We start from the raw sequence: 20,095 nt of genomic DNA, 5'->3' as shown, positions 1-20,095 counted from the left end.
ATGGCAGCCTCTATCTCACGCTGGGAGCTCCATTTCAGGGAGGTACAGACCTGTTGCCAGCCCAAATGCACCTGTAGGAGGTGGCTGGAGACCCGTCAGCCAGTCCTGCCCATTGTGAAGGAACAGGATTGGGGCCCTGCTTAAAAAAGCAGTCTGGCCATGTCTTCATAGAGTAGCTGTGCTCTGCTGGGGATCCACTCCAGCCCCTGGCCACTTTAAGCCCTCCAAAGCCCAAAGACAAGAATGGTTAAGTCAACAAAACAACAAAGATAATGGCCCACCCCTCCTTCTGGGAACTGCATCCCAGGGAGATTTGAAACTGCTGTCAGCCAGAAAACAACCAGGGTTAGGAAATTCTGCCCAGTGAAGAGAAACAGGATTTGGTATCCACGTGAATAAGCAGTCCGCCAACTTCTCCACAGAGCTGCTGAGCTATGCTGGGGACTACTCCCATCCCTAGCTGCTTCAGACTCCCTAGAGCCCTAAGGCAACAATGGCTGAGTTTGTGAAACAACAAAGATAGTAGCCCACCTTTCCCCCTGGGAACTCTGTCTCAGGGAGGTGTAACACTGCTACTGGTGGCTGGCTGGAGTTCCAAACCAGTGGGTCTTATCCAGCAAGGTGCTATAGAAGCGGGGTCTGCAGCCTGTCACTGCTCAGCCCCCTGGATTCAGCCCCTTTCCTAGGGGTACATATAGAGGCCTAACTTTCTTTGATGGAGCTCCAGCTGCTTTTGCCAGGAAGCCCAGGTATCTAAGGCTCACAGGGCTCCATGTGTGCTTGAATGGCTGCTCTGCCAAGACTCCATATAGCTCTGCATGTCAGACTGAAGACCCTGGTGGAATGGATTCATGAGAGGATTTCCCATGAATTCTCATGAATTGCAAAGATCTGTAGGAGAAGCATGAGTTTCTAGGGTCACTCATCCACTCACCACCTCCCTGGGCAGGGGAGGTTCCCCTGACTTCATGTTGCTCCTGGGTCGGTCGTTGTCTTGCCTTGCTTTTCCTCAGTCTCTGTGGTTCGAGTTGTTTCCTCAGTTAGTTCCAGTGCATGTACCTGGATGTTTCCATTGAAGGTACTGTATTTACTCGCCCCTTCTGTTCCTCTCTGTGAGAGCAGTGCACATTAGCTGCTTCTAGTCATCCATCTTGGCCACCTCCCAATAGTTGGTGATTTCAATAACTCACTTTCATTAGTGAGTAGGATAGAAGAATTAACCCGAATATCAACAAGAAAATTGAATACTTGAACAAAATTATAAACCAACTAGACCTAAGATATATTTATACAACACTCCAAGGAATAAAAGCAGAATATACATTTTTTAAGTATACATGGAATATTCTCTGGGATGAACCACAGACCATCAAACAAACTTCAATAAATTTAAAGTACAGAAGATAGAAATAATTAAAAGATTAAAATGATAGAAGTAATGCAAAATGTTTTCCAATCACATGAAAAAATACAAATTAATAACAAAGGAAAATTGAAAAATTCACAAGTACATATAAATTAAACAACATACTCCTTAATAACAAATGGGTCAAAGAAGAAATCAAAAGGGAAATTAGAAAATACTTTGTGATGAATGAAAATGAAGACACATACTGAAACCTATGTGATACAGCAAAAGCAGTGTTCAGAGAGAGATTTATAGCTGCAAAGGCCTATGTTAAGAAAGAAGAAAGACCTCACATCAGTAACTGAACCTTCCACTTTAAGATACTGGGGCAAAAAAAGCAAAGTAAATGAAAACAAGCAGAAGAAAGTAAATCATAGATTTGTGAAGAAATTAATGAAATACAGAATATAAAAACAAAACAAAATAAATGAAAACAAAATCTGCTTTTTAAAAAGTACCAACAAAATTGACAAAACATTAGCTAAATAAATCAAGAGAAAAGAGGACTCAAATTACTAGAATTAGAAATGAAAGGAGGACATCACTGCTGATCTTGCAGAAATAAAAAGGATTGTAAAATAGTACTACAAACAATTGTATGCCAACAAATTAGCCTAGATTAAATGGACAAATTTCTGGAAACACACTAACTACCAGAGCTGACTCAAGAAGGAAGAGACAATCTGGGTAGATCTATAACAAGTGACAAGATTAAATTAGTGATAAAAACACTGTCCATAATAAAAACCCAAGCCTAGATGGCCTTACCACTGAATTCTAAACATTTAAAGAATACTTAATACCAATTTTATACAAACTTTTCCCAAAAAAAAGAAGAGGGAACACTTCCCACCTAGTGTTAAAAGGCCAATATTAGCCTGATAACAGAATCAGACAAGGACACCACAAGGAAAACAAATTACTAACCTAATATCTCATAAATATGGATGTAAAATGCCTAAATAAAATACTTGCAAACTGAATCTAGCACATATAAAAATACTTATATACATGACCAAGGAGGTTTATCATGGGAAAGCAAGGTTGGCTTAAGATCCAAAAGTGAATTCATGTAATAAATAAAGTCAATAGAATAAAAAAACCTGAAACCTCCCAGCACATTGGGAGGCTGAGGCAGGCAGATCACGAGGTCAGGAGATTGACACCACCTGGCCCACATGGTGAAACCCCGTCTCTACTAAAATACAAAAGATTAGCTGGGCATAGTGATGCATGCCGGTAGGCCCAGCTACTTGGGAGGCTGAGGCAGGGGAATTGCTTGAACCCGGGAGGCAGAGATTGCAGTGAGCCGAGATCGCACCACTGCACTCCAGCCTGGTGACAGAGTGAGAGTCCACCTCAAAAAATAATAATAAAATAAAAACTGAAACCAAAACCCAATCTATGTGATCATATCAATAGCTATAGAAAAGGCACTTGCCAAAATCCAACACTGTGATGAAAACACTCAATAAACTAGAAATAGAAGGGAAATTTCTTAATCTGATAAAGAATAACTGTTAAAAACCCACAGTTAGCATCATATTTTATAATCAAAGACTGGATATTTTCCCTGTAAGATCAGAAAAAAAGGCAAATATGTTAACTATCATCACTTCTATTTGCCATAACACTGAAGGTTCTATTAATAGCCAGGGTAGTAGGTATGGTTTGAATGTGTCCCCCAAATTCCATTTGTTAGAAACTTAATTTCTAAATTTATATATTGATGGCATTTGGAGGTGGAGCTTTTAGGAAGTAATCAGGATTAGATGAAGTCATCAAGGTGGATCCCCCATAAAGGAATAAGTGACTTCATAAGAAGAGGAAGAGAGCTAAGTTAGCACACTTGTTCTGTCTCACCATGTGATGCCTTTTGCCATATCATTTTACAACAAGAAGGCCCTCACCAGATGCCAGTGCCATGCTCTTGGACTTCCCAGCCTCCAAACCCATAAACTAAACCTCTATTCATTGTAGATAATCCAGTTTATGGTATTTAGTTACAGCAACAGAAAATGGGCTAAGACAACAGTTAGGCAGGAAAAAGAAATAAAAGCCATCTAGATTGGAAAGGAAGTAAAACTATTTATATATTCCCAGACAATATAATCTTATACAGTATTTACAAAATCCTGTAGATTCCACCAAACAACAACTAGAACTAATAAACAAGCCCAGCAAGGTTGTGAGATACAACATTTATATACAAAACTCAGTTGTATTCTCATACATTTCCAATGAACAAAATCAAATTATAAATATAATCCTATTATAAATATTATAAAAAGGAATACAATACTTAGGAATAAACTTAAAAAAATAAGTGCAAAACATACTCTGCTTGCCCACTGCAAACTACAGAACATTGCTGAAATAAATTAAATAAGATACAAATAAATGGAAAGACATTTTGTGTTCATACACTGGAAGACAATATTGTTAAGATGTCAGTACTACCCAAAGTGATCTAACAGACTCAACACAATCCCTATAAAAATCCCAATGGCATTTTTCTGCTGAAACATAAAAATTCATTCTAAAATTTCCATGAAATCTCAAAGGACCCCCCAGTAGCCAAAACAATCTTGAAAAAGAAAGACATTGGAAGCCTGACAATGCCTGATTTCAAAATATATTACAAAACTATAGTAATCAAAACAGTGTAGTACTGGCATAAAGACAGACATATTGACAAATGGAAAGGAATAGAGAGCCCTGAAATAAATCCTTGTATATATAGTCAAATGATCTTCAACAAAGGTGCCAAAATCACTCAACAGGCAAAAGACAGTTTCTTTAACAAATGCTATTGTGAAAACTGGATATGCAAATGCAAAAGAATGAAGTTAGACTCTTACCACCATATACAAAAATTAACTCAAAATGGATTAATAACTTAAACACAAGACCAACAACTATGAAAGCACTAGAAGGAAGAAAACATACAGGGGAAAGATTTATGACATTAAATTTAGCATTATTTTTGTGGATATGACATCAAAAGCACAGGCAACAAAAGCCAAAATAGACAAATGGAACTAGATCAAACTTTAAAACTTCTGTGCATCAAAGGACACAATCAACACTGTAAAAGAGCAGCACTTGCAAACCATATATCTGATGAGGGGTTAATATCCAGAATATGAAAAGAACTCTTGCAATGCCACAACAAATAATCCAATTAAAAAGTGGGCAGAAGACTTGAATAGACATTTTTTCAATGATGATATGCAAATAACCAATAAACATACATTGCTGCTTGACATCAGTAATTATTAGAGAAATAGAAATCAAAACCACATTGAGATACCACTTCACACCCATTACAATGGCTACTATCAAAAAAAACAAAACGTTGCCATAGATGTGGAAAAATTGGAACCCTTCTACACTTTTATTGGGAATATAATATGATGCAGCCACTATGGAAAACAGTATAGGGTTTTCTCAAAAATTAAAAATAGAAATACCATATGACTCAGCAATCACACCTTTGCGTATGTTTCTAAAAGAATTGAAAGCAGGATATCAAAGAAATTTGCACACCCATATTCATAGCAGCATTATTAACAAGAGCCAAGAGATGGATATTCATCAAGAGATGGACAGATAAAGAAAATGCCATTTACATGCAAATGTAGTGTAAAACAAAATATTATTCAACCTTAAAAAGTATTTCCTTCATTTAGCAACAGGTATAGCATGCAAATGTAGTACAAAATAAAATATTCAACCTTAAAAAGGATTTCCTTTTTACTGCAAATACAAATGCAAAAGAATGAAGTTGGACTCATCACTATATTAAAAAAATTAAAGTGGATTGAAAACTTAAACACAAGACTAACAACTGCAAAGGAAGGAAATCCTTTTTAAGGTTCGATAATATTTTATTTTATACTACGTTTGCATGCTACCCCTGTTGCTAAACTGTGCCCTTAAAAATTGTTAGGATTAGATGAGTTTTGCTACAACCTTTAAAGAGTTTTACTCTCAAAACTGTAAAACATTGTTAACATAAAGAATAAATAAATAGAAAAACGTACTGTGTTTATTGATCAGAAGAGTTAATATTAGATTGTTAGGATGGCAATATTCTTGTAACTGATCTATGTATTCAACACAGAATTAAATGGAGAAATTTACAAAAACTACAATCAGCATGAGATTTCTATTTTTCTCTCTTAGAAATTGATGTGTCAGACAGAGAGCTTAAGTTTTGATATAGAAGATTTGAAAAACATAATTATCAAACTTGATTAAGTAAATGTTTTATATGCAATAATCAGAAAATATCTCTATACATTCTTTCAAGAACACATGGTACATTTACAAGAACTGATGATGTTTTAGAACAAATTGTCTCAATAAATTTTAAAGTAACTCTGGGTTTTTATCTAATCACAACACAAAATTAATGTTTAATAGTAAAAAATAATTTAAAAAATCTTATTTGGAAGTTACAAAGTACACTTTTAAATAATGCATATATCAAAGAATAAAGTGTCACTGGAAATTTTGGTTTTCTGTCAAACCATGAGATGCAGCCAAATATGTTCAGAGGGAAATTTATAGTTTTTAATGCTTATTTTCAAAAAGAAGAACAAAAAATTAAGAAGTGAGGCCCCTAACTCAAGAAGTGATTAAAAAAGAAAAGCAGAACTTAATTAAATTAATGAAGTAGAAAACAAGGAGGATACATTTAAAAATAAGTTACAGAACAGGAGAAGATATATGCAATACTTATAACTGAAAAAAAAAAACAACTGGTGTCCAGAATATCCAAAAACACCTAACAAATCACTGACAAAAAGGCAGACAATCAATTAGAAAAGGGAGTAAAAGACTTAAATAATCAGTTCAACAAAAGAGAAACTCTGCATGGTCAATCACTGTATGAATAAAAGCTCAACCTTCTTAGTGATAAGGGAAATGGAAATTTAAAACACCACAATGAGATACCTCTACACTCCATCAGTTGAGCAAAAAATTAAGTCTGACAACTCCAAGTTTGGGCAAAGATATGGAGCATCAAGAATTCTCATACAGTGCTAGTGAGAGCATAAATTGATACAAACCACATGGAGAAAATAATGCGACATCATCCAACTAAATTGAAGATAAGCCTACTGTAGCAGTCTGGATCCAATCAGGAGATAGAAACCCCACAATAGGTTAAACATGGAAGTTTAATATCAGACTTAGTACCTATGATTAAATAGCAACTATAAAATATGAGGAAAGAGTACCTAAGGAAAGACAAACTTGAAAGAGTTTCAGACCTCATTGGAGAACGTGTGTTTGGCCACTAGATAGCAAAAAAAAATCTACTGATGTAGCCAGACCACAGCTGGTCTGGAGTTCCCGAGCAAACAATAGGGAATCCTCTAGTGTACAGGTAGGGAAACAGACAATCAGCAATACCTAGTGTGGCCTGCAGTAGGAAGCTGGGGATGAAAGCAGAAGACCAGAGCATACCCATACACAGGAGCCCGCACAGGAAGTGGCAGCTCTGTGTTGTGAGCCTCTGTGCCACAGGGAGCTGTTGTGAAGGTCATGTGGGAGCTTTGGTTTTTATGTCCAGAGGGCTGTGAGGCTGCAATATTGCAGAGTAATCTCAGGCCTTAGTGGGTTCTAGTGGACGTCCTCACATCCACACCTCTGAAAAAATTGCAAGAAGCTTCTTTATCCTGCAATGTCCCTTCAACATCCTCACTGAAAAAAAAGTTAACATAATGCTCACTTTAAAAGAGAAGTACTTGAGAGAATTCTATTATTAGTTGTAGACCATATATTGAAGGGTACATTTAGAGCTGAAAAGTGATCAATTGCCAATGGAAATACCCTGTAATTTGAAATGCATGAATTTGTGTTGGATACACCAACACATATATAAAAACGGTCATAGACGTTTTGTTTTAATTGCCCCAACTGGACACAATGCTCAGAATGGATAAATGATTGTGGTATACTTATAAAATGGAATAATAACATCAATTAAAATCAACAAAGCAGAGCTTGTGCAACAATATGGCTGAACCTTTCAAACATAATGTTAACTGGAAAAAAGCAAGACACTGTATAATACAAATTACATATCTTAGTCAATTCAAGCTATTGTAAAAATACTATAGACTGGATGGCTTAAACAACAAACATTTATTTCTCACAGTTCTAAAGGCTGGGAAGTCCAAGATAAAGTATTGGCAGATGTGGTATGTAGTGGAGCCCCACTTTTTGGCTTGTAGACTTCTTGCTGTAGCCTCACATGGCCGCCAGTGAACTCTAGTTTCTTTCTCTTCTTACAAGGAAACTAATCCCATCATGGGGGCTCCACTTCCATGACCTCATCTAAACCTTGTCACCTCCCAAAGTTCCCGCCTTTGAATACCATCTCATTGGGGGTTAGGGTTTCAACATATGAACTTTGGGGAGACACAAACCATACAGTCCATAAAATTGCATGATTCCCTTTATATCAAGTCCCCAACTAGGCAAAACTAAACTATATTACTCAAGGTTGCATACACAATTAGTAAAACTGTAGAGAAGTAAGGAAACCACTACCATAAAATTCAGGATTTTACTAACCTTTAGAAGGGAGGGAAAGGGTTATGATAGAGAAAGAATATATGGTGGGAAGGGCTTTCAGGGTACCGGAACTATCTCAGTCTGATGATAGTTAAGCTGATGTTTGCTTTATCAATGCTTATTTATGATTCATACTTTATATATAAATTTTATGTGCTTTTCTGTCTATATGTGTTACGTCCTTTAAAAAGAAAAACAGTTTATGCCAGGAAACAACAAAATCCAGCCAGGCCCACCCAGAGATTTTATAGGCAAAGTATATCATACATTTATGGAAGGAATAATCCTAATTTTATGCAATTATTTCCAAAGAATACTTTGGAGAAAGCTCTTCTTTGAATCATGTATACTCCAATATATTTGTTCTTAAGAGGTTGGGCAGGATTAGTATAACCTAAAGGTTCTGGGCACCATCCCCCAAGATTCTGATTTAGTAGGTCTGGGGTGGGGCCCAATAATTTGCATTTATTTTTTTATTTCAGTAGTTTTTGGGGAACAGGTGTTGTTACCTGAGGATGGTCTTTAGTGTTGATTTCCAAAATTTTGGTACAGCCATCACTCAAGCAGTGTACACTGTACCCAGTATCCAGTCTTTTATCCCTCACCCACCTTCCACCCTTCTCCACTGAGTCCCCAAAGTTCATTATATCATTCTTCTGGCTTTGCATCCTCGTAGCTTAGCTCTAAGTGAGAACATACAGGGTTTGGTTTTCTGTTCCTTAGTCACTTCACTTATAATAATGGTCCCCAAATCCATCCAGGTTGCTGCAAATGCCATTATTTCATTCCTTTTTATAGCTGAGTAGTATTCCATGGGGTGTGTGTGTGTGTGTGTGTGTATGTATGTATACAGATCACATTTTCTTCATCCACTCGTTGAATGATGGGAATTTGAGCTGGTTCCATATTTTTGCAGTTGTGAATTGTCCTGCTATAAACATGCCTATGCAAGTGTCTTTTTCATATAATGACTTCTTTTCCTCTGGGTAGACATAGATACCCAGTCGTGGGATTGCTGGATCAAATGGTAGATGTACTTTTAGTTTTTTTAAGGAATCTCCACACTGTTGTCCACAGTGGTTGTACTAGTTTACATGCCCACCAACAATGTAAAAGTGTTCTCTTTGACCACATCAATGCCAACATCTATTTTTTTATTTTTTAATTATGGCCATCGTTGCAGGACTAAGTTCGTATCACGTTCTGGTTTTGACTTGCATTTCCCTGATAATTAGTGATATTGAGCATTTTTTCATGTTTGCTGGCCATTTGTATATCTTGTTTTCAGAATTGTCTATTCATATCCTTAGCCCACTTTTTGATGGGATTGTTTTATTCTTGCTGATTTGTTTCAGTTCCTTGTGGATTCTGGATATTAGTCTTTTGTCAGATGCATAGTTTGTGAAGATTTTCTTCCACTCTGTGGGTTGTCTGTTTACTCTGCTGATTATTTCTTTTGCTGTGCAGAACCTTTTTTATTTTATTAAGTACCATCTATTTATCTTTGCTTTTGTTGCATTTGCTTTTGGGTTCTTCGTCATGAACTTTTTGCCTAAGCCAATGTCTAGAAGGGTTTTTCTGATGTTACCTTCCAGAATTTTTATGGTTTCAGGTCTTTGGTACATCTTGAGTTGACTTTTGTATAAGGTGAGAGATGAGGATCCAGTTTCATTCTTCTATGTGGCTTGCTAATTATCCAGTACCATTTGTTGAATAGGGTGTCCTTTCCCCACTTTATGTTTCTGTTTGCTTTGTCAAAGATTACTTGGATATAAGTATTGGACTTTATTTCTGGGTACTCTCTTCTGTTCCATTGGCATATATGTGCCTGTTTTTATACCAGTACCATGCTGTTTTGGTCACCATAGCCTTATAGAATAGTTTGAAGTTGGATAATATGATACCTTCAGATTTGTTCTTTTCGCTTAGTCTTGCTTTGGCTGTGTGGGCTATTTTATAGTTCCATATAAATTTTAGGATTGTTTTTTCTAGTTCTGTGAAGAATGATGGTGGTATATTGATAGGAATTGCAATGAATTTGTACATCACTTTTGGCAGTATGGTCATTTTCACAATATTGGTTTTCCCTATCCACGAACATGGGATGTGTTTTCATTTGTTTGTGTCATCTATGATTTCTTTTTTTTTAATTATTATACTTTAAGTTTTAGGGTACATGTGCACAATGTGCAGGTTTGTTACATATGTATACATGTGCCATGTTGGTGTGCTGCACCCATTAACTCGTCATTTAACATTAGGTATATCTCCTAATGCTATCCCTCCCCTCTCTCCCCACCCCACAATAGGCCCCTATGTGTCATGTTCCCCTTCCTGTGTCCATGTGTTCTCATTGTTCAATTCCCACCTATGAGTGAGAACATGCGGTGTTTTGTTTTCTGCCCTTGCAATAGTTTGCTGAGAATGATGGTTTCCAGCTTCATCCATGTGCCTACAGAGGACATGAACTCATCGTTTTTTATGGCTGCATAGTATTCCATGGTGTATATGTGCCACATTTTCTTAATCCAGTCTATCATTGTTGGACATTTGGGTTGGTTCCAAGTCTTTGCTATTGTGAATAGTGCTGCAGTAAACATACGTGTGCATGTGTCTTTATAGCAGCATGATTTATAATCCTTTGAGTATATACCCAGTAATGGGATGGCTGGGTCAAATGGTATTTCTAGTTGTAGATCCCTGAGGAATCACCACACTGACTTCCACAATGGTTGAACTAGTTTACAGTCCCACCAACAGTGTAAAAGTGTTCCTATTTCTCCACATCCTCTCCAGCACCTGTTGTTTCCTGTGTGTCATCTATGATTTCTTTCAACAGTGTTTTGTAGTTTTCCTTGTAGAGAGCTTTCACATCCTTGGTTAGATAAATCCTAAGTTTTGGGGAGGGTTTGCAGCTATTGTAAAAGAGTTTGAGTTCTTCATTTGATTCTCAGTTTGGTCACTGTTGGGATATAGCAGTACTACTGATTTGTGTACATTGATATTCTGTCCTGAAACTTTACTGGATTAATTTGTCAGATCTAGGAGCTTTTTGGATCGGTCTTTAGGGTTTTCTATGTATATGATCGTATCATCAGTGAAAAGCAACAGCTCGACTTCCTCTTTAGCGAGTTTTTACTCTTTATTTCTTTCTTTTGTCTGAATGCTCTGACTAGGACTTCCAGAACTGTGTTTAATAGAAGTAGTGAAAGTGGGCATCATTGTCTTGTTTTGCCTTGTTCCACTTCTCAGGGGGAATGTTTTTATCTTTTCCCTGTTCAGTATAATGTTGGCTGTAGGCTTGTCATAGATGGATTCTACTACCTTAAGGTATGCTAGTTTTGCTGAGGGTTTTAACCATAAAGGAATGCTGGATTTTTTCAAATGTTTTTTCTGCATCTATTGAGATGATCCAGTGATTTTTGTTTTTGATTCTGTTTATGTATTGTATCACATTTGTTGACTTGCATATGTTAAACCATCCCTGCATCCCTCGTATGAAACCCACTTGATCATGGGGTATTATCTTTTTGATACGCTGTTGGACTTGGTTAGCTAGAATTTTGTTGAAGATTTTTGCATCTATGTTCATGTAGGATATTGGTCTGTAATTTTCTTTTTTTGTTATATCTTTTCCTAGTGTTGGTATTAGGGTGATACTGGCTTCATAGAATGATTTAGAGAGGATTCCCTCCTTATCTTTTGGATTAGTTTCAGTAGGATTGGTACAAATTCTTTGAATGTCTGACAGAATTCAGCTGTGAATCCATCTGGTCCTGGACTTTATTTTGCTCGCAATTTTTAAAAATTACTATTTTAATCTCACTGCTTATTATTGGTCTGTTTACAGTTTCTATTTCTCCCTGATTTAATCCAAGAGGGTTGCATATTTCCAGGAATTTAGCCATCTCCTCTAGGTTTTCTTGTTTGTGCACATAAAGGTGTTCATAGTGGCCCTGAATGATCTTTTGTATTTCTGTGATATCAGTTGAGCTGATATCATTTCATTTCTAATTGAGCTTATTTGGATCTTGTCTCTTCTTTTCTTGGTTAATCTCACTAACGGTCTATTAATTTTGTTTATCGTTTCAAAGAAACAGCTTTTTGTTTCATTTGTCTTTTGTAATTTTTTGTTTATTTCACTTTAATTTAGTTCTGCTCTGTTCTTTGCTATTTCTTTTCTTACTCTGGGTTTGGGTTTTGTTTGTTCCTGTTTCTCTACTTCTTTGAGGTGTGTCCTTCAATTGTCTGTTTGTGCTCTTTCAGACTTTTTGACGTAGGCATTTAATGCTGTAAACTTTCCAATTAGCACTGCTTTTGTTGTATTCCAGAGGTTTTGATAGATCAGGTCACTATTATCATTCAGCTCAAAGAATTTTTAAATTTCCACCCTGATTTCACTGTTGACCCAACAATCATTCAGGAGCAGGTTATTTAATTTCCATGTATTTTCATGATTTTGAGGATTCCTTTTGGAGTTGATTTCCACTTTTATTCCACTGTGGTCTGAAAGAGTACTCGATATAATTTTGATTTTCTTAAATTTGTTGAGATTCGTTTTGGGGTGTATCATATGCTCTGTCTTGGAGAATGTTCCATGTACTGATGAATAGAATGTGTATTCCACAGTTGTTGGGTAGAATGCTCTGTAAATATATTAATTCCATTTGTTCTAGGGTATAGTTTGTCTATTGTTGCTTTGTTGACTTTCTGTCTTCATAATCTGTCTAGTGCTGTCAGTGAAGTATCGAAGGCTCCACTATTATTGTGTTGTTGTCTATCTCATTTCTTAGGTCTAGTAGTAATTGTTTTATAAAATTGGAACCTCCAGTGTTAGGTGTATATATATTTGGGATTGTGATATTTTCCTCTTGGACTAGTCTTTTATCATTATATAATGTCCCTCTTGGTCTTTTTGAACGGTTGTTGGTTTAAAGTCTGTTTTGTCGGATATAAAAATAGCTACTCCTGCTTGCTTTTGGCATCCATTTGCATGGAATATCTTTTTCCACCACTTTACCTTAAATTTATGTCAGTCCCTGTATGTTAGGTGAGTCTCTTGAAGACTTTTTCCCTGGCTCTGCTACAGATCTAGACATTCAAATAGGAGAAGTTCAAAGAACACCCAGGAAATTCATCGCAAAAAGATCATCACTAGACATATAGTCATCAGGTTATCTAAAGTCAATATGATGGAAATAATTTTAAGAGCTGTGAGGCAAAAGCATCATGTAACCTATAAAGGAAAACCTATCAGATTAACAGCAAATATCTCAGCAGAAACCCTACAAGCCAGAAGAGAGTGGGGTCCTATCTTTAGCCTCCTTAAGCAAAACAAGATGTTTGAATGTCTAGATCTCTAGCAAAGCCAGGGAAATTTTCTTTGACTATTTCCTCAAATAAATTTTCCAAACTTTTAGATTTCTCTTCCTTCTCAAGAATATCAGTTATTCTTCGGTTTGGTCATTTAACATAATCCCAAACCTTTTGAACTTTGTTCATTTTTTAAAATTCTTTTTTCTTTGTCTTTGTCAGATTGGGTTAATTCAAAAGCCTTGTCTTCAAGCTCTGGAGTTCTTTCTTCTACTTGTTTGATCCTATTGTTGAATTGTTTCATCCATATCCTGTTTTATTCTTTTAACTTCTTTAAGTTAGTTTTCACTTTTCTCTGGTACCTTCTTCAGTAGCTTAATAATCAACTTTCTGATTTGTTTTTGGAAACTCAGAGATTTCTTCTTAGTTTGGATCCATTGCTGGTGATCTAGTGTGATCTTTTGGGGGTGTTATAGCACCTTGTTTTGTCATATTACTAGAATTGTTTCTCTGTTTTCTTCTCATTTGGGTAGATTATGTCAGAGGAAAGGTCTGGGACTAAAGGGCTGCTGTTCAGATTCTCTTGTCCCATGGGGTGTGGTCCCTTGATATGGTCCTATCCCCCCACTTCCCCTAGGGATGGGGCTTCCTGAGAGCCAGACTGCAGTGATTGTTATTGTTCTTCTGGGTCTAGCCTCCCAGCAGAGCTACCAGGCTCCAGGCTGGTACCGAGGAGTGTCTGCAAAGAGTCCTGTGATGTGATCTGTCTTTGGGTCTCTCAGCCATGGATACCAGCACCTGCTTCAGTGGAGGTAGCAGGGGAGTGAAGTGGACTGTGTGAAGATCCTTGGTTGTATGTTTGTTTAGTGCACTGGTTTTCTCTAATGCTGGTTGTGCTAGTGGTTGGTTGACTTTAGCCAGAAGGTGGCTCTTTCAAGAGAGCATCAGCTGATAAAAGCTCGCCCTAAAATTGCCCATGTAACTATCCAGGTTTCTCAGGTGATAGGAAAGACCATAGAGCTCCCAAGAGATTATGTCTTTTGTCTTCAGCTACCAGGGCAGGTAGAGAAAGACCATCAGGTAGGGGCAGGATTAGGTGTGTCTGAGCTCAGACTCTTCTTGGGTGGGGCTTGCTGTGGCTGCTGTAGGGGATGGGGTGTGGTTCTTAAGCCAATGGAGTTATGTTCCCAGGTGGATTATGGCTGCCTCTCCTGCATCATATGGGTCACCTGGAAGTGGGGGAAAGCTGATAGTGACCAGCCTCACCCAGTTGCCATGCAGCCAGCAAGGCCAGTCTCACTCCCACCACCAGCACCAAGTTTATATTCAGGCAACCAGCAATCACGGCTGAGATCTTGCCCCAGGCTACATGCCTCCTTGCTGAGAATTCAAGCAGGGCTTTCAGGCCCAGTCCCTTCTCACCTGCCATGGCTTCTGTGCTCATATCTGCACTTCTCAGTGACCTCTCACTTCTGGATTCTGCCCAGGAAAGTTTGTGATTGGTCAAAATTATTACAAAGTTCAGCTGGATGTTTTCTTCTCTCTGTGGTTCTTTCCCAATTCTGCTGGCAGCCCTCCCCAAGGACCCTTGTGAGAAAAAGTCAGAAATGGCTTCCCTGGGGATCAGGACTGCCCACAGGGCTCCTACTGCTGCTTCTTCTATCTTTACATTTTGCTGGGCTCTCTAAATTCATTTCAACTTTAGGTAAGGTTAAATCCTTCTTCTGTGATCTGAATTTTCAGGTTCCCCAGTGAGGATGTGTGTTTGGAGGTGGACCTTTACCCTGACACTCTGGGCACTCCCGGTTTTTGGCTGTCTCACAGAGCTTGCAGTGGCAAGCTGTTCCCTTCAAAAGGTCTGTGAATTATTTCCGTTTTCCTGGTACATTCTTGTGGTTGTTCTTGGAGCAAAAGTTTATGATGTAAGCCTCTACATACTGTTCTGTTCATCCAAGTGGGAGCTGCAGGTTAGTCCTGCTTTCTAGCCATCATTTTCCCCAATATTTTGCATTTCTGATAGTTGCCGTGAGACTTTGATGCTGCTGGTCTAGGAACCGTAGTTTGAGAACAACTGTTCTAGCATAATTGAAAGAAGATTATATGGCCATAGTCAAACCATCAAGGGAACCAACGAATATAAAAGCAAAAATTCCCAACCAAAAGGCAGTAAGTTCAAAGATTCAAGAAACATCAAGCCGCACAGATGAAAAGGAACCAGAACAAAAACAATGGCAATTCAAAAAGCCAAAATGTCTTTTTACCTCAAAATGACCACACTAGATCCCTTGCAATGTTTCTTAACCAGGCTGAAATGGCTAAAATGACAAACATTGAATTCAGAATCTGGATGGCAATGAAGATCATTGAGATTCAGGAGAAAGGTGATACCTACTCCAAGGAATCTAAGGAATACAGTAAAATGATACAAGTGCTAAAAGATCAAAGTAGCCATTTTAAGAAAGAAACAAACTTATCTGATAGAGTTGAAAAACTCACTACAAAAATTCCATAATACCATCAGGATTAACAGCAGAATAAACCAAGCTATGGAAATAATCTCAGAGCTTGAAGACCAGTTCTTCAAATCAACTCAGATAAAAATAAAAAAGAATGAACAAAACCTCCAAGAAATGTGGGGTTATATAAAGAGACCAAACCTATGAATGACTGACATCCCTTCCAGAAAGGGAGCAAGAGCAAGGAACTTGTAAAATATATTTAATGAGACTGTGCACAAAAGTTTCCCCAGCCTTACTAGAAAGGCGAATATTCAAATGCAGGAAATTTAGAGAAACCCTGTGAGATACTATACAAAATGACCATCCCCAAGACACATAGTCATCAGATTCTCCAACGTCAACACAAAAGAAAAAAATACTAAAAGCAGCTAGAGCGAATAGGAAGGTCACTGACAAAGGGACCCCCATCAGGCTAACAATGGACCTCTCAGCAAAAATACTATAAGCCAGAAGAGACTGTGGCCTATATTCAACATTCTTAAAGAAAAGAAATTTTAACCAATAATTTTATCCAGCCAAACTAAGCTTCATAAGAAAACGAGAAATAAAATCTTTTTCAGAAAAGCAAATGCTAAGAGAATTTGTTACCATCAGACCTACCATACAAGTCCTAAAGGAAGTGCTAAATGCAGAATCAAAAGACTGTTACCAGCCGCCATAAAAACACACTTAAGCATATAGACTATTTACATTATAAAACAACTACACAATCAAGTTTGCATAGCAACCAGCTAACAATAAAATGACAGGATCAAATCTGCACATGGCAATATTAACCTTGAATATAAATGGGTTAAATGCCCCACTTAAAAGGCATACAGTGGCAATTTGGATAAAGAAGCAAGACTCAACTCTATGCTATCTTCAAGATACCCATCTCATATGCAATGACACCCATAGGCTCAAAATAAAGGGATGGAGAAAAATCTACCAAGCAAACGAAAAACAGAGAGAAGAGTAGGGGTTGCTATTCTTATTTCAGGCAAAACAGACCTTAAACCAACAATGATCAAAAAGACAAAGAAGGGCATTATATAATGATAAAGGGTTTAATTCCACAGGAAGACTTAATTATCCTAAATATATAAGCAGCCAACACTGAAGCACTCAGATTTATAAGACAAGTTCTTAAAGACCTTAATTCCACAAAGAGACTTAGATTCCCACAAAATAATAGTGGGACACTAAAACACCCCACTGACAGTGTTAGACAGATCATTGAGGCAGAGAATTAACAAAGATATTCAGGACCTAAACTTGACACTTGAACAAATGGACCTGACAGACATCTGCAGAACACTCCACCCAACAACAACAGAATACACATTCTTCTCATCTGCACATGGCATATACTCTAAAATGAACCACATCTTGACCATAAAGCAATTCTCAACAAATTCAAAAATAAAATAAAATCATACCAACCTACACTCTCAGACCACAGTGCAATGAAAATAGAAATCAATAGCAAAAAGATATTTCAAAATTATACAATTACATGGAAATTAAACAACCTTCTCCTAAATGGCTTTTGGCTAAACAATGAAATTAAGGCAGAAATAAAGAAATTCTTTGAAAATAATGAAAACAAGAGTACAACATACCAGAATCTCTGGGACATGGTGAAAGCAGTGTTAAGAGGAAAATGTACAGTGCTAAATGCCAACATTACAATTGCCGATCCAATTACCTCCACCTGGTCCTGCCCTTGACACATGGGGATCATGGGGTTTACAATTCAAGGTGAGGTTTGGGTGGGAACACAGATCCAAACCATATCAGCACTGGTACAAAAACAAAACCACAAATAATCTCAAATAAACCATCTAACATTATACCGAGAGGCTCTAGAAAAACAAGAGCAAACCAACCCAAAAGATAGAAGGAGAAAAGAAATAACCAAGATCAGAACTTAACTGAACAAGGTTAATGTGCAAAATACATAGAATTGTTTTCAAACATCAATGAAAACAAACATTGCTTTTCTGAAAAAATAAACAAGATTGAAAAAGTGCTTGCTAGACTTATAAAAAAAGAGAGAAGATCTAAATAAACACAATCAGAAATGACCAAAGGGACATTACCATCAACCCCACAGAAATATAAAAAACCCTCAAAGACTAAATGAACACTTCTGTGCACATAAACTAGAAAACCTAGAAGGAATGGATAAATTCTGGGAAACGTACAACCTCTCAAGATTAAACCTGGAAAAAATTGAAACCCTGAACAGACCAATAATGAGTTCCAAAATTGAATCAGTAACAAAAACCTGTCAAACAGAAAAAGCCTTAGATTAGATGGATTCACAGCTGAATTCTACCATATGTAAAAAACAAGAGCTATTACCAATCCTACTGAAACTATTAAAAAAAAATCAAAGGAGGAGGGACTCCTCTCTAACTCATTCTATAAGGCTAGCATCATTCTGATACACACACATACACACACACACACACAAATTCTGGCCAACATTCCTGGTGAACATATATACAAAAATACTCAACAAAATGCTAGCAAACAAAATCCATCATTGTATCAAAAAGCTAATCCACCATGATCAAGTAGCCTTTATTCTTGTTCTGCAAGTTTGGTTCAATATACACAAATCAATAAATATGATTTGTCACAAAAGCAAAGCAAAAAACAAATACCACATTATCATTTCAATAAATGCAGAAAAGACTTTTGACAAAATTCAACATCCTTTCATGTTAAAAAAAAAAAACCAACAAAACTAGGTATTGAAGGAGCATACTTCAAAATAATAAGAGCCATCTTTGACAAGCCCACAGCTAACATCATACTCAACAGGCAAAAGCTGGAAGCATTCCCCTTGAGAACTGAAACAAGACCAGGATGCCCACTCTCACCACTCCTATTCAACATAGTACTGGACATCCTAGCCAGAGCAATAAGGCAAGTGAAAGAAACAAAGGTTTCCAAATAGAGAAAAAAGAAGTCAACTATCTCTCTTCACAAACATGATTTTGAACATAGAAAACTCCATAGTGAACACTGCATGTTCTCACTCATAGGCAGGAATTGAACAATGAGAACACTTGGACACAGGAAGGGGAACATCACACACCGGGGCCTGTTGTGGGGTAGGGGGTGGGGGAGGGATAGCATTAGGAGATATACCTAATGTAAATGACGAGTTAATGGGTGCAGCGCACCAATATGGCACATGTATACATATGTAACAAACCTGCACGTTGTGCACATGTACCCTAGAACTCAAAGTATAATTAAAAAAATACATATATATATGAAAAAAAGAAAACTCCATAGTGTCTATCCAAAGCCTCCTGCATCTGATTAAAAAAAAAAACCTTCAGCAACATTTTAGGGTACAAAATTAATGTATAAAACTCAGTAGCATTTCAATACATCAATAACATCCAAGCTGAGAAGCAAATCGTGAATGCAGTCCCATTCACAATAGCCACGAAAAGAATAAAATACCTAGTAATACAGCTAACCAAGGAGGTGAAAGTTCTCAAGGAGAATTACAAAACACTGCTCAAAGAAATAGAGATGATACAAATGAATGGAAAAACATTCCATGCTCATAGATAGGAAGCATCAACACCATTAAAGTAGCCATACTGTCCAAAGCAACTTACAGATTAAATGCCATTCCTATCAAACTGCCAATGATATTTTTCACAGAATTAGAAAAAAACATTCTAAAATTCATACAGAACATGAAAAAGCCAGAATAACCAAAGCAAGCCTAAGCAAAATGAACAAAGCTGGAGGCATCAGACGCTACCTGACTTCAAACTACACTACAAGGCAACAGTAACCAAAATAGCATGGTACTTGTATTAGTCCATTTTCATACTGCTATAAAGAACTGCCCCAAGGTTCCAAGACGGCTGAATAGGAACAGCTCCAGACTGCAGCTTCCAGCATGAGCGACGCAGAAGACCAGTGATTTCTGCATTTCCAACTGAGGTACTGGGTTCATCTCACTGGGGCTTGTCAGACAGTGGGTGCAGCCCACAGAGCAGGGCAGGGCATCACCTCACCCAAGAAATGCCAGGGATCGGAAATTCCCTTTCCTAGCAAAGGGAAGCTGTGACAGATGGTACCTGGAAAACTGGGACACTCCCGCTCTAATACTGTGCTTTTCCAATGGCCTTGGCAAACGGCACACTAGGAGGTTATATCCCATGCCTGGCTCAGAGGGTCCCACGCCCACAGAGCCTCGCTCACTGCTAGCACGGCAGTCTGAGATCAAACTGCAAGGCGGCAG

At 37.5% G+C, this 20,095-nt stretch overlaps 1 protein-coding gene across 2 annotated transcripts in view; it reads left to right on the top strand.

Annotated features, from left to right (window-relative positions):
• MTAP (methylthioadenosine phosphorylase) overlaps window positions 1–20,095 on the top strand; it is a 141,981-nt gene that overhangs the window by 83,640 nt on the left and 38,246 nt on the right. The window contains exon 9 of one of the 2 annotated variants that reach the window (XR_010113760.1): window positions 15,056–16,629. The exons of the other annotated variant lie outside the window; for it this stretch is intronic. The gene's annotated coding sequence lies outside the window, so the exon portion shown is untranslated. Of the gene's footprint in view, window positions 1–15,055; window positions 16,630–20,095 lie in introns of those variants that run through there. 2 annotated transcript variants of the gene reach the window in all.

Source organism: Symphalangus syndactylus, chromosome 9 (genome assembly GCF_028878055.3).
Source record: "Symphalangus syndactylus isolate Jambi chromosome 9, NHGRI_mSymSyn1-v2.1_pri, whole genome shotgun sequence".
Classification (NCBI taxonomy): domain Eukaryota; kingdom Metazoa; phylum Chordata; class Mammalia; order Primates; family Hylobatidae; genus Symphalangus; species Symphalangus syndactylus.
The sequence above is the reverse complement of the archived record's forward strand: the minus strand, read 5'-3'. Positions and strand labels throughout refer to the sequence as shown.